An 11,369-nucleotide genomic window follows, 5' to 3' on the forward strand; every position below is an offset into this window, starting at 1 on the left:
TATCAGTTTAATATGACTGTTTTACAGCAATGTTTATTTTGCATTATGCTATGTTGTTTTAACTGTTGTATTTTTTATCTGATGTAACTAAAATCTGCAACATCGTGTATTTAAGCGGTGGGATTTCCATAAAGGACCTTAAAATAAATGTTTTGGATTTTATTCAGTTTTAAATCTTATTTAGATTATTTTAGTCAGACATGCTTATATGTGCATAGGCCTATTTTATTCCTCTTCAGTTACTTACTTTTTAAATTTTGGTAGGCTACTTTTTAATTCTTCTTTTACTCTGTCTTTGATTTTAACTTTTAGCAATTTGCATGATAAATTGTTTAACATGTAAGCTATATGAATGACACTGTCACAATGTGATAAGCAAAACATATAAAAGTCAAGTCAAAGCTATTTATATAGGCTAGTGCTTTTCATTGGCATTTAAAATAACATGGTCTTTCCTTCTCTCTCTCTCACAGCAAACACTGCAGGACAATCAGGCATCCAAGTAACATGTTAGTATGGTTTATATTTTATTTTTAATGAGAAAACATTATAGAGTCCAACAGGCGGTTTCTGGAAGTAAAAACATTTACTTTCTCCATACGGAAATTAATTTTAAAGACAGACCTACTGTGAGCTAAGAGGCTGTTAATACATGGTATTTGCTTCTGATAAAGCCTTCAGCTTATTTTTTTTGTAAATAATCATGTTTCACAGTTGAACTCCTGGTGAAAACTACATTACCCATGAGCCATGATGCTGTATTGAAAATTATGTCGAACATAGTTTAAAAAAAAAAAGCAACACACTCCAAAATAGCTCTGCCCACTCCCATGAAGCACTGCGAATGACATAATCTCGCTACCCTCTCAAAATACTGAAATGTTTGTATAAGCTATATGTGCATATTTTGCATAATTTATATATAAATATATATATTTTTAAATCACTGTGGGAAATTAGAATGAAAAAGGGGGAGGCACTGTTGCACTCTATGTATAATAAACAATTGACAGATGAACTGACAGATATTTTATGTAAACAGGCAAAATCTCTGCATCTGATGATGGCCGTGTGTTTTCGCCGATCATAACTGGTTTAACTCTTGGCTCCTTTGAGATCAATATGACTTCTGCCAAATCAAATGTGCCGGCAAATTGTAAGTGTAATACACGAGAAACTATTAAAACAGTTTTCGCCTATGTAATGTATAAAATTAATCTTAATTAATCAGTCGTAGTTAACTATTTGGGACCAATTTTAAGGAAGGTTACATTCTTGTCTAACAGTGTCATGTGCAAATTTGCAATACAGAATTTGTTTGTGTTTTTGGTACTATTGGATTGGGCTTTGTAGAATTTGCCCAGATGAATTTATTTTATTTAGTGTCATGCTCCTGGATTATTCAGACTCAGAATTGTAACTATTACTATAGCCTTTATCAGCCATTTATTTTACTGCAGACTTATCAAACTTATTTATTTACTGCAGATTTTATCAAAGGCACGAATTAACTCAATTCATGGCAGCAATAAAAAAAGAAGAAAAAAATGAACAATTGACAGATGAACTGACAGATATTTTATGTAAACAGGCAAAATCTCTGCATCTGATGATGGCCATGTGTTTTCGCCGATCATAACTGATTCAAGCTCCTTTGAGATCAATATGACTTCTGCCAAATCAAATGTGCCGGCAAATTGTAAGTGTAATATACGAGAAACTATTAAAACAGTTTTTGCCTATGTAATGTATAAAATTAATCCTAATTAAGCAGTCGTAGTTAACAATTGGGACCAATTTTAAGGAAGGTTACATTCTGGTCTAACATTGTCATGTGCAAATTTGCAATACAAATTTTTTTTAATGTTTTTGCTACTTTTGGTTCGAGTTTTGTAGAATAAGCCAAGATTCATTTATTTTATGTGGTGTCATGCTCCTGGATTATTCAGACTCAGAATTGTAACTATTACTATAGCCTTTATTAGCCATTTATTTTACTGCAGACTTATCAAACTTATTTATTTACTGGAGATTTTATCAAAGCCAAATACTGCCCAAAAGGGGATACTGGGAAAGAAGAGAAACAGGTTAATACAAGGTTAGATTCAATCTTTATATTCTTTCCCGTTTTGCCTTCATTTTCCTTTTCCTGTTACTGTTTTAATTTTTATATTCTCAGATCATCAAAGGTTTCTGAAAGCAAACACCAGTCAGTTGGTTAAAAAAAGTGAAGAACATTAATCCAATAATTGACCATCTTGATTGCTCAATGAATCAGTTACAAATGTGCGAGTGAATCCAACACACCAGTTGAAGATGAGGGAACTGCTGGACTATGTGAATTGTGAAAGCATTGCCAACGACCTGGTCAACGCTTTGTTCAAGCATGAAGAATCTTTCATGAAGAAACTGTAATAACAACTGTTGTAGCCTATTGTTTGGCATTATGTACTTAAACAGTTTTTTTTTTAAAAGAAATGTTTTTAATAATTGATTGGTGATGGAGTTTTAATTTTTGTATTGAGAACCAAGTATATTGTACAAGTAAGAAGATACCAAACTGGCCATATAATGATATATTGCACATAATAAACAATGGCAAAGTTTGTATTCCTTAAAAAACAGACAATGTTTGAGAACCCTAATATTGGTGTAATCTTTGCTCGGTCTCACCCTCACGCTGATCCAGGCATAGCTTTTTACTAAAAGAAAATATTATGGAAGTCATTATCAAACTATTTTATTTATTAATATTAGGGTTTCCTGCTGATTTAAAGTTTTTGTTTGTTATTAACTAATACCTTTATTTTTTTACATCCAGCACAAATTTTCTCAAAAATTGTTCTCTGACCCCAAATAAACAGATAATGGAATGTTCACAAGCTACATTTAGATATTCTCCTGCTTAGTATGTGTGTAAATAGTAGTGCTTAAATGTTTGGCTGTATTTTGTCTGTTACGCTCTAGGCAGGAATGATGAAACAGAGAGTGAATCCAATCGCAAGCACATTTAATTAAACAGAAACAAACAGGAAATCCAGGGAACTCAGAACAAGACAGTAGTAACATTAAACAACAACCGACAGCCAACAACTGAAACACAGGGGTTTAAATACACAGACAAACAAGCTAAACAAGATAACAAGGGGGCGTGGTTAATAAGAGACACCTGGGGAGACTAATAGACATAGACGAGGAACACCTGTGGACACTGAGCAACAACATGACAAAAGACAAGACACATGGCAGGATAACATGACAAACAGGGAATCACATGACAGACAAGAACAAGGAACAAAACACAAAACCCACACCGTGACATAGCCCCTCCCCTATGGGCGGCTCCCGACGCCCATAAAAACAAAAAACAATAGTTCAGGAGGGTGGTGAAGCGGAGGCGGTCTGGGGGAGGGATGGAGGGCCAGGCCCGCACAGGGGAACGGGACCAGGACATGGTGGACCTGGGCCATGGAGCGTGGGCAGACCAGGCTGTGCAGGCGACCAGGGTGGAGCAGGCAGTTCAGGTGGCCAGGGCGGTGAAGACCCTTCGGGCGGCCAGGGCGGTGAAGACCCTTCGGGCGGCCACGGCGGAGAGGACCCTTCGGGCGGCCACGGCGGTGAAGACCCTTCGGGCGGCCACGGCGGTGAAGACCCCTCGGGCGGCCACGGCGGTGAAGACCCCTCGGGCGGCCACGGCGGTGAAGACCCCTCGGGCGGCCACGGCGGTGAAGAGGGCCCTGAGCTAAGCAGAACCAGCGGCGAAGGAAACTCTGCGCTGGACAGGACTGGCGCAGGATCAGCGGGCTCTGGCGCAGGATCAGCGGGCTCTGGCGCAGGATCAGCGGGCTCTGGCGCAGGATCAGCGGGCTCTGGCGCAGGATCAGCGGGCTCTGGCGCAGGATCAGCGGGCTCTGGCGCAGGATCAGCGGGCTCTGGCTCAAGGGTGTGCGTAGCCCACACACACCACATGGCTGTGGCCATAATGGCCAGTGTTGCGGTCACTGAGGGCTCAGGCGGCGCATGCGTGGCGTGATCAGTCTCTGGCTGGGCAGACGTGACGTGAACAGTCTCTGGCTGGGCAGACGTGACGTGAACAGTCTCTGGCTGGGCAGACGTGACGTGAACAGTCTCTGGCTGGGCAGACGTGACGTGAACAGTCTCTGGCTGGGCAGACGTGACGTGAACAGTCTCTGGCTGGGCAGACGTGACGTGAACAGTCTCTGGCTGGGCAGACGTGACGTGAACAGTCTCTGGCTGGGCAGACGTGACGTGAACAGTCTCTGGCTGGGCAGACGTGACGTGAACAGTCTCTGGCTGGGCAGACGTGACGTGAACAGTCTCTGGCTGGGCAGACGTGACGTGAACAGTCTCTGGCTGGGCAGACGTGACGTGAACAGTCTCTGGCTGGGCAGACGTGACGTGAACAGTCTCTGGCTGGGCAGACGTGACGTGAACAGTCTCTGGCTGGGCAGACGTGACGTGAACAGTCTCTGGCTGGGCAGACGTGACGTGAACAGTCTCTGGCTGGGCAGACGTGACGTGAACAGTCTCTGGCTGGGCAGACGTGACGTGAACAGTCTCTGGCTGGGCAGACGTGACGTGAACAGTCTCTGGCTGGGCAGAAGTGACGTGAAGCTCTGGCTGGACGTGGCTGACGTGAAGCTCTGGCTGGACGTGGCTGACGTGAAGCTCTGGCTGGACGTGGCTGACGTGAAGCTCTGGCTGGACGTGGCTGACGTGAAGCTCTGGCTGGACGGTCTCTGGCTGGACGGTCTCTGGCTGGACGGTCTCTGGCTGGACGGTCTCTGGCTGGACGGTCTCTGGCTGGACGGTCTCTGGCTGGACGGTCTCTGGCTGGACGGTCTCTGGCTGGACGGTCTCTGGCTGGACGGTCTCTGGCTGGACGGTCTCTGGCTGGACGGTCTCTGGCTGGACGGTCTCTGGCTGGACGGTCTTTGAGGAGGCCTTTCTCCTCCTCCTCCGGGCCACCGGACTCGGAACCACCGGAACTGGGACCAGTGTTGAAGGCCTGGCGTACCCCGGGCTGAAGCTCTCCAGACAACTGGAGAGTGCCTCTCTCCAATCCAGGCCAGAGAGATCGGGGAGCTCCCTAGGGTTGACCGCCTTAGCCCCCAGCCGGTAACACAATTTTATAGCCTCATTCCCTAGGGTGCATGAGGCAGCAAGTGCAGCAAACCCCCAGGTAAACTGAAACAAATCCGGGCTGTTCAGGGCTAAGGCCGCGGTTTTCCCAGCAAACTCCCGGTCCATGCTGGGAAGATCAGACGAGATCCGTGCTGCTGGATTCATTGGCGGTCGGTTGTTCTGTTACGCTCTAGGCAGGAATGATGAAACAGAGAGTGAATCCAATCGCAAGCACATTTAATTAAACAGAAACAAACAGGAAATCCAGGGAACTCAGAACAAGACAGTAGTAACATTAAACAACAACCGACAGCCAACAACTGAAACACAGGGGTTTAAATACACAGACAAACAAGCTAAACAAGATAACAAGGGGGCGTGGTTAATAAGAGACACCTGGGGAGACTAATAGACATAGACGAGGAACACCTGTGGACACTGAGCAACAACATGACAAAAGACAAGACACATGGCAGGATAACATGACAAACAGGGAATCACATGACAGACAAGAACAAGGAACAAAACACAAAACCCACACCGTGACATTGTCACACCGTAGTGATGCAAAGTTTCACACTCTTGTAAAGACTATGGTCTAACTGTAAAACATAATCTTTATACATGAATTCAAAAGACCAAATCACTAAGAAAAGCACCGTTTATAATAATATATACACAAAAGTTCACAAATTATGGTTTTATTACTATTACTATTCAGATACCAGACGATGTAGAAAATATTTGTCTTTGTCAGGAAAACAATGTTTCCTACATTTAGCCGTGATGCTAGCAAACTCTTGCTTTTCTCGGCATCTCTTTGTTTGTATACGACACTTTTTTATTTAACCTTTATTTAACCAGGTTAGCACATAGAGGACTCATTCTCATTAAAAATGGCGACCTGGCCAAGATAAAGCGTCAAGGTGCAGACACATAAAGTTACACATAAAGACAAATGTAAACAATGTAATGCAGGTTACAAACAGATGTTCAGTCAAATGGAGCATCGTACAAAGGTAAGTCGGAGTACAATAGCCAGACAGTTTCCCTAGTGGGACAATAATAAAAACATTATAAATAATTGAACTATGTGAAAAGTAAAGTGCAGTAATCGTTATTGACGAATAACAATGCAGGAAGAAAAAGACAAATAAGTAATTGGACTAATTTGCACAGAGGAGAAAATGGTAATGCTAACATAAGCAGTGGTGTGTCAATAGGTTAGATATCAATCGTTTGAAACCAGATACTGGTACAAGAGTTTCAAGCCTTAGGGATTTTTGGAGATCATTCCAGTCATCAGCAGAAGAAAATTGAAAAGAAAGACGGCCAAAGGAAGTGCGGACATTGGTAGTTGTTAATGAAATAAACCTGTTTGATCGCAGGTTACGAGAGGGAGAAGCTACCGAAATGAGGTTTCTCAAGTAGGTAGGACCTTTGCCTAAAATAATTTTATAAATAAAATAAAACCAGTGTCTTTGTCGTCGGATGTGAAGGGAAGGCCAACCAATGAGTGTATAGAGGTTACAATGGTGAGTACTAAATGGGGGCATTGGTAGCAAAACGTATAGCACTGTGATATAATACATCTAGCCTTCCAAGAAGAGTGTTAGAGGCAGATTTGTATACCACATCGCCAAAGTCTAAGATAGGTAGGATAGTCATATTCACGAGAACATGTTTAGCGGGGATAGTGAAAGAGGCCCTGTTACGAAAAAGAAAACCAATCCTAGATTTTATTTTAGATTGGAGTTTGCTAATATGGGTATGGAAGGAGAGTGAAGAATCTAACCAGATACCTAGGTATTTATAAGTGTCAACGATTTCCAATGCAAAACCGTCCAGGGTGGAAATTTTTGTTGTATAAGAAGGTAAAGAGAGAGATCGGTTAAAGATCATACATTTGGTTTTACTGGAATTTAAATTTAATTGAAGACCACGAAATGAGTGTTGAATGCTACTGAAGCTCACTTGGAGGTTGTCTAACACGATATTCATAGATGGGCCGTGGGTGTAGAGAATAGTGTCATCTGCATATAGATGTATCGAACAGTCACCTGCGGCCAGGGCCACGTCGTTAATGTAGGCCGAAAATATTCGCATTCGCATAAAGGGTTAAAATATAAAATTTAAGAGATATTTAAAAACTAGGATGGTATAAAATTACACTGTGGTTTAAACCATCATTTTATTAAATCAAGCCAATTCATGCAAATACTGTCGTATATGAAAAAAGAGAAGGCCTAGAGTTCACTAACATTACAGCTAACCGTAGGAAACGGATATCCATGGGTGTAAAGAAAACATCGTACAAAATACGAAAAGTGTTACGATAGTGTTGTTAAAAATTAAACCGTGGTAAACAATTTAAGAACACTAGCGGTTCAATAACAATGTTCAATATAAACAAGAATCCGACTCTAATGGGACTGAGCGTGTTTCACATATAATTTATATAACAATTGATATTTACAATATGTTAAAACATTTTTGATGACGAGGCCACAAAACTGCTTACTTTTCATAAAAAGAAGAACGATTATTAAGACATAAAACACAACGTCTGTTTTCCTAAAAGACCCCTGCCTAAAACTCTTGTGTCAAAGTATCGGTGTAGATGGATTAAAAAAATGAATCATCCCGCCTTTCAACGGTAATTCATTAGCTTAACCGTTGTTTAGCGACATACACAACATAACGATGTATCTATGACTGTGCTGTGAAATGGGCAATAGGTAGACGAGTTTGAAGTATAATAGTTTTATAGGTAACAGCAATACTCATCTTTCATGTCGATGTTTCGTAGACATAGCTGAAAGATGTTCTAAAATAAATATCTCATGTAGAAATATCTGTTCATGTTTTTCATAAATTCCTATGTTTGACCACGTTCGTAGACTATAGTTTTTGAAACGGTACAAAAAGAAACATGATGTCAATTACAAACTTTCAAAACTGCTCACGAATCGCTTTTCTGTATGGCTCATGTTGTATTTACGTTTTAGCAAGTTGATCACTAGCATTTACTTTTGTGCAATTTTAATTTTAAACACCGAACTTTGTTTAACAGTGTTAATGAATACGCCTCTCTTAGTGCAATAGTCATATGTGATTCTGTTGTAATAGTTTACGTGTAAAACAGCATGTACTTGCTTTTCGTGTTAATAGTTACTTATAAGTAAGTAACTCAAGTAATACTTGCTTATATTAACAGCATGTTAATACTTTGTGTGATGCCACATCGTAGATAGAGGGAAAGTTGCAATTTAGTCAAACAGAAATACATCAGAGTACAAACACTAATTAATCTGGGGAATTAATGTTCATTTATTCCTATAAACAATGAATGTTGACGGCTCTCAAAGAAAAGTCACACCTAAAACAGACACACATTCAAAATGTGAACCAGTGTCGTCTGGTATCTGAATAGTAATAGTAATAAAACCATAATTTGTGAACTTTTGTGTATATATTATTATAAACGGTGCTTTTCTTAGTGATTTGGTCTTTTGAATTCATGTATAAAGATTATGTTTTACAGTTAGACCATAGTCTTTACAAGAGTGTGAAACTTTGCATCACTACGGTGTGACAAAATACAGCCAAACATTTAGGCACTACTATTTACACACATACTAAGCAGGAGAATATCTAAATGTAGCTTGTGAACATTCCATTATCTGTTTATTTGGGGTCAGAGAACAATTTTTGAAAAAATTTGTGCTGGATGTAAAAAAATAAAGGTATTAGTTAATAACAAACAAAAACTTTAAATCAGCAGGAAACCCTAATATTAATAAATAAAATAGTTTGATAATGACTTACATAATATTTTCTTTTAGTAAAAAGCTATGCCTGGATCAGCGTGAGGGTGAGACCGAGCAAAGATTACACCAATATTAGGGTTCTCAAACATTGTCTGTTTTTTAAGGAATACAAACTTTGCCATTGTTTATTATGTGCAATATATCATTATATGGCCAGTTTGGTATCTTCTTACTTGTACAATATACTTGGTTCTCAATACAAAAATTAAAACTCCATCACCAATCAATTATTAAAAACATTTCTTTTTAAAAAAAACTGTTTAAGTACATAATGCCAAACAATAGGCTACAACAGTTGTTATTACAGTTTCTTCATTAAAGATTCTTCATGCTTGAACAAAGCGTTGACCAGGTCGTTGGCAATGCTTTCACAATTCACACAGTCCAGCAGTTCCCTCATCTTCAACTGGTGTGTTGGATTCACTCGCACATTTGTAACTGATTCATTGAGCAATCAAGATGGTCAATTATTGGATTAATGTTCTTCACTTTTTTTAACCAACTGACTGGTGTTTGCTTTCAGAAACCTTTGATGATCTGAGAATATAAAAATTAAAACAGTAACAGGAAAAGGAAAATGAAGGCAAAACGGGAAAGAATATAAAGATTGAATCTAACCTTGTATTAACCTGTTTCTCTTCTTTCCCAGTATCCCCTTTTGGGCAGTATTTGGCTTTGATAAAATCTCCAGTAAATAAATAAGTTTGATAAGTCTGCAGTAAAATAAATGGCTAATAAAGGCTATAGTAATAGTTACAATTCTGAGTCTGAATAATCCAGGAGCATGACACCACATAAAATAAATGAATCTTGGCTTATTCTACAAAACTCGAACCAAAAGTAGCAAAAACATTAAAAAAAAATTGTATTGCAAATTTGCACATGACAATGTTAGACCAGAATGTAACCTTCCTTAAAATTGGTCCCAATTGTTAACTACGACTGCTTAATTAGGATTAATTTTATACATTACATAGGCAAAAACTGTTTTAATAGTTTCTCGTGTATTACACTTACAATTTGCCGGCACATTTGATTTGGCAGAAGTCATATTGATCTCAAAGGAGCTTGAATCAGTTATGATCGGCGAAAACACATGGCCATCATCAGATGCAGAGATTTTGCCTGTTTACATAAAATATCTGTCAGTTCATCTGTCAATTGTTCATTTTTTTCTTCTTTTTTTATTGCTGCCATGAATTGAGTTAATTCGTGCCTTTGATCAAATCTGCAGTAAATAAATAAGTTTGATAAGTCTGCAGTAAAATAAATGGCTGATAAAGGCTATAGTAATAGTTACAATTCTGAGTCTGAATAATCCAGGAGCATGACACTAAATAAAATAAATTCATCTGGGCAAATTCTACAAAGCCCAATCCAATAGTACCAAAAACACAAACAAATTCTGTATTGCAAATTTGCACATGACACTGTTAGACAAGAATGTAACCTTCCTTAAAATTGGTCCCAAATAGTTAACTACGACTGATTAATTAAGATTAATTTTATACATTACATAGGCGAAAACTGTTTTAATAGTTTCTCGTGTATTACACTTACAATTTGCCGGCACATTTGATTTGGCAGAAGTCATATTGATCTCAAAGGAGCCAAGAGTTAAACCAGTTATGATCGGCGAAAACACACGGCCATCATCAGATGCAGAGATTTTGCCTGTTTACATAAAATATCTGTCAGTTCATCTGTCAATTGTTTATTATACATAGAGTGCAACAGTGCCTCCCCCTTTTTCATTCTAATTTCCCACAGTGATTTAAAAATATATATATTTATATATAAATTATGCAAAATATGCACATATAGCTTATACAAACATTTCAGTATTTTGAGAGGGTAGCGAGATTATGTCATTCGCAGTGCTTCATGGGAGTGGGCAGAGCTATTTTGGAGTGTGTTGCTTTTTTTTTTTAAACTATGTTCGACATAATTTTCAATACAGCATCATGGCTCATGGGTAATGTAGTTTTCACCAGGAGTTCAACTGTGAAACACGATTATTTACAAAAAAAAAATAAGCTGAAGGCTTTATCAGAAGCAAATACCATGTATTAACAGCCTCTTAGCTCACAGTAGGTCTGTCTTTCAAATTAATTTCCGTATGGAGAAAGTAAATGTTTTTACTTCCAGAAACCGCCTGTTGGACTCTATAATGTTTTCTCATTAAAAATAAAATATAAACCATACTAACATGTTACTTGGATGCCTGATTGTCCTGCAGTGTTTGCTGTGAGAGAGAGAGAAGGAAAGACCATGTTATTTTAAATGCCAATGAAAAGCACTAGCCTATATAAATAGCTTTGACTTGACTTTTATATGTTTTGCTTATCACATTGTGACAGTGTCATTCATATAGCTTACATGTTAAACAATTTA

At 39.0% G+C, this 11,369-nt stretch overlaps 2 long non-coding RNA genes across 2 annotated transcripts; one reads left to right on the top strand and one right to left on the bottom strand.

Moving 5' to 3' along the window:
* The first annotated feature begins 987 nt into the window (after positions 1-987).
* Positions 988-2,226, top strand: LOC130070372 (uncharacterized). The gene is made up of 3 exons (XR_008803874.1): positions 988-1,156; positions 1,592-1,699; positions 2,180-2,226. It is a non-coding gene; the product is annotated as an uncharacterized LOC130070372 (long non-coding RNA).
* Positions 2,227-9,458: 7,232 nt separating this feature from the next.
* Positions 9,459-10,703, bottom strand: LOC130070371 (uncharacterized). Its single transcript, XR_008803873.1, has 3 exons — positions 10,536-10,703; positions 9,993-10,100; positions 9,459-9,512 (listed from the first exon to the last, which is right to left on the bottom strand). It is a non-coding gene; the product is annotated as an uncharacterized LOC130070371 (long non-coding RNA).
* Positions 10,704-11,369: the final 666 nt, after the last annotated feature.

Source organism: Rhinichthys klamathensis, unplaced genomic scaffold, assembly GCF_029890125.1.
Source record: "Rhinichthys klamathensis goyatoka isolate OS25496 unplaced genomic scaffold, OSU_Roscu_1.1 h1tg000404l_1, whole genome shotgun sequence".
Lineage (NCBI taxonomy): Eukaryota > Metazoa > Chordata > Actinopteri > Cypriniformes > Leuciscidae > Rhinichthys > Rhinichthys klamathensis.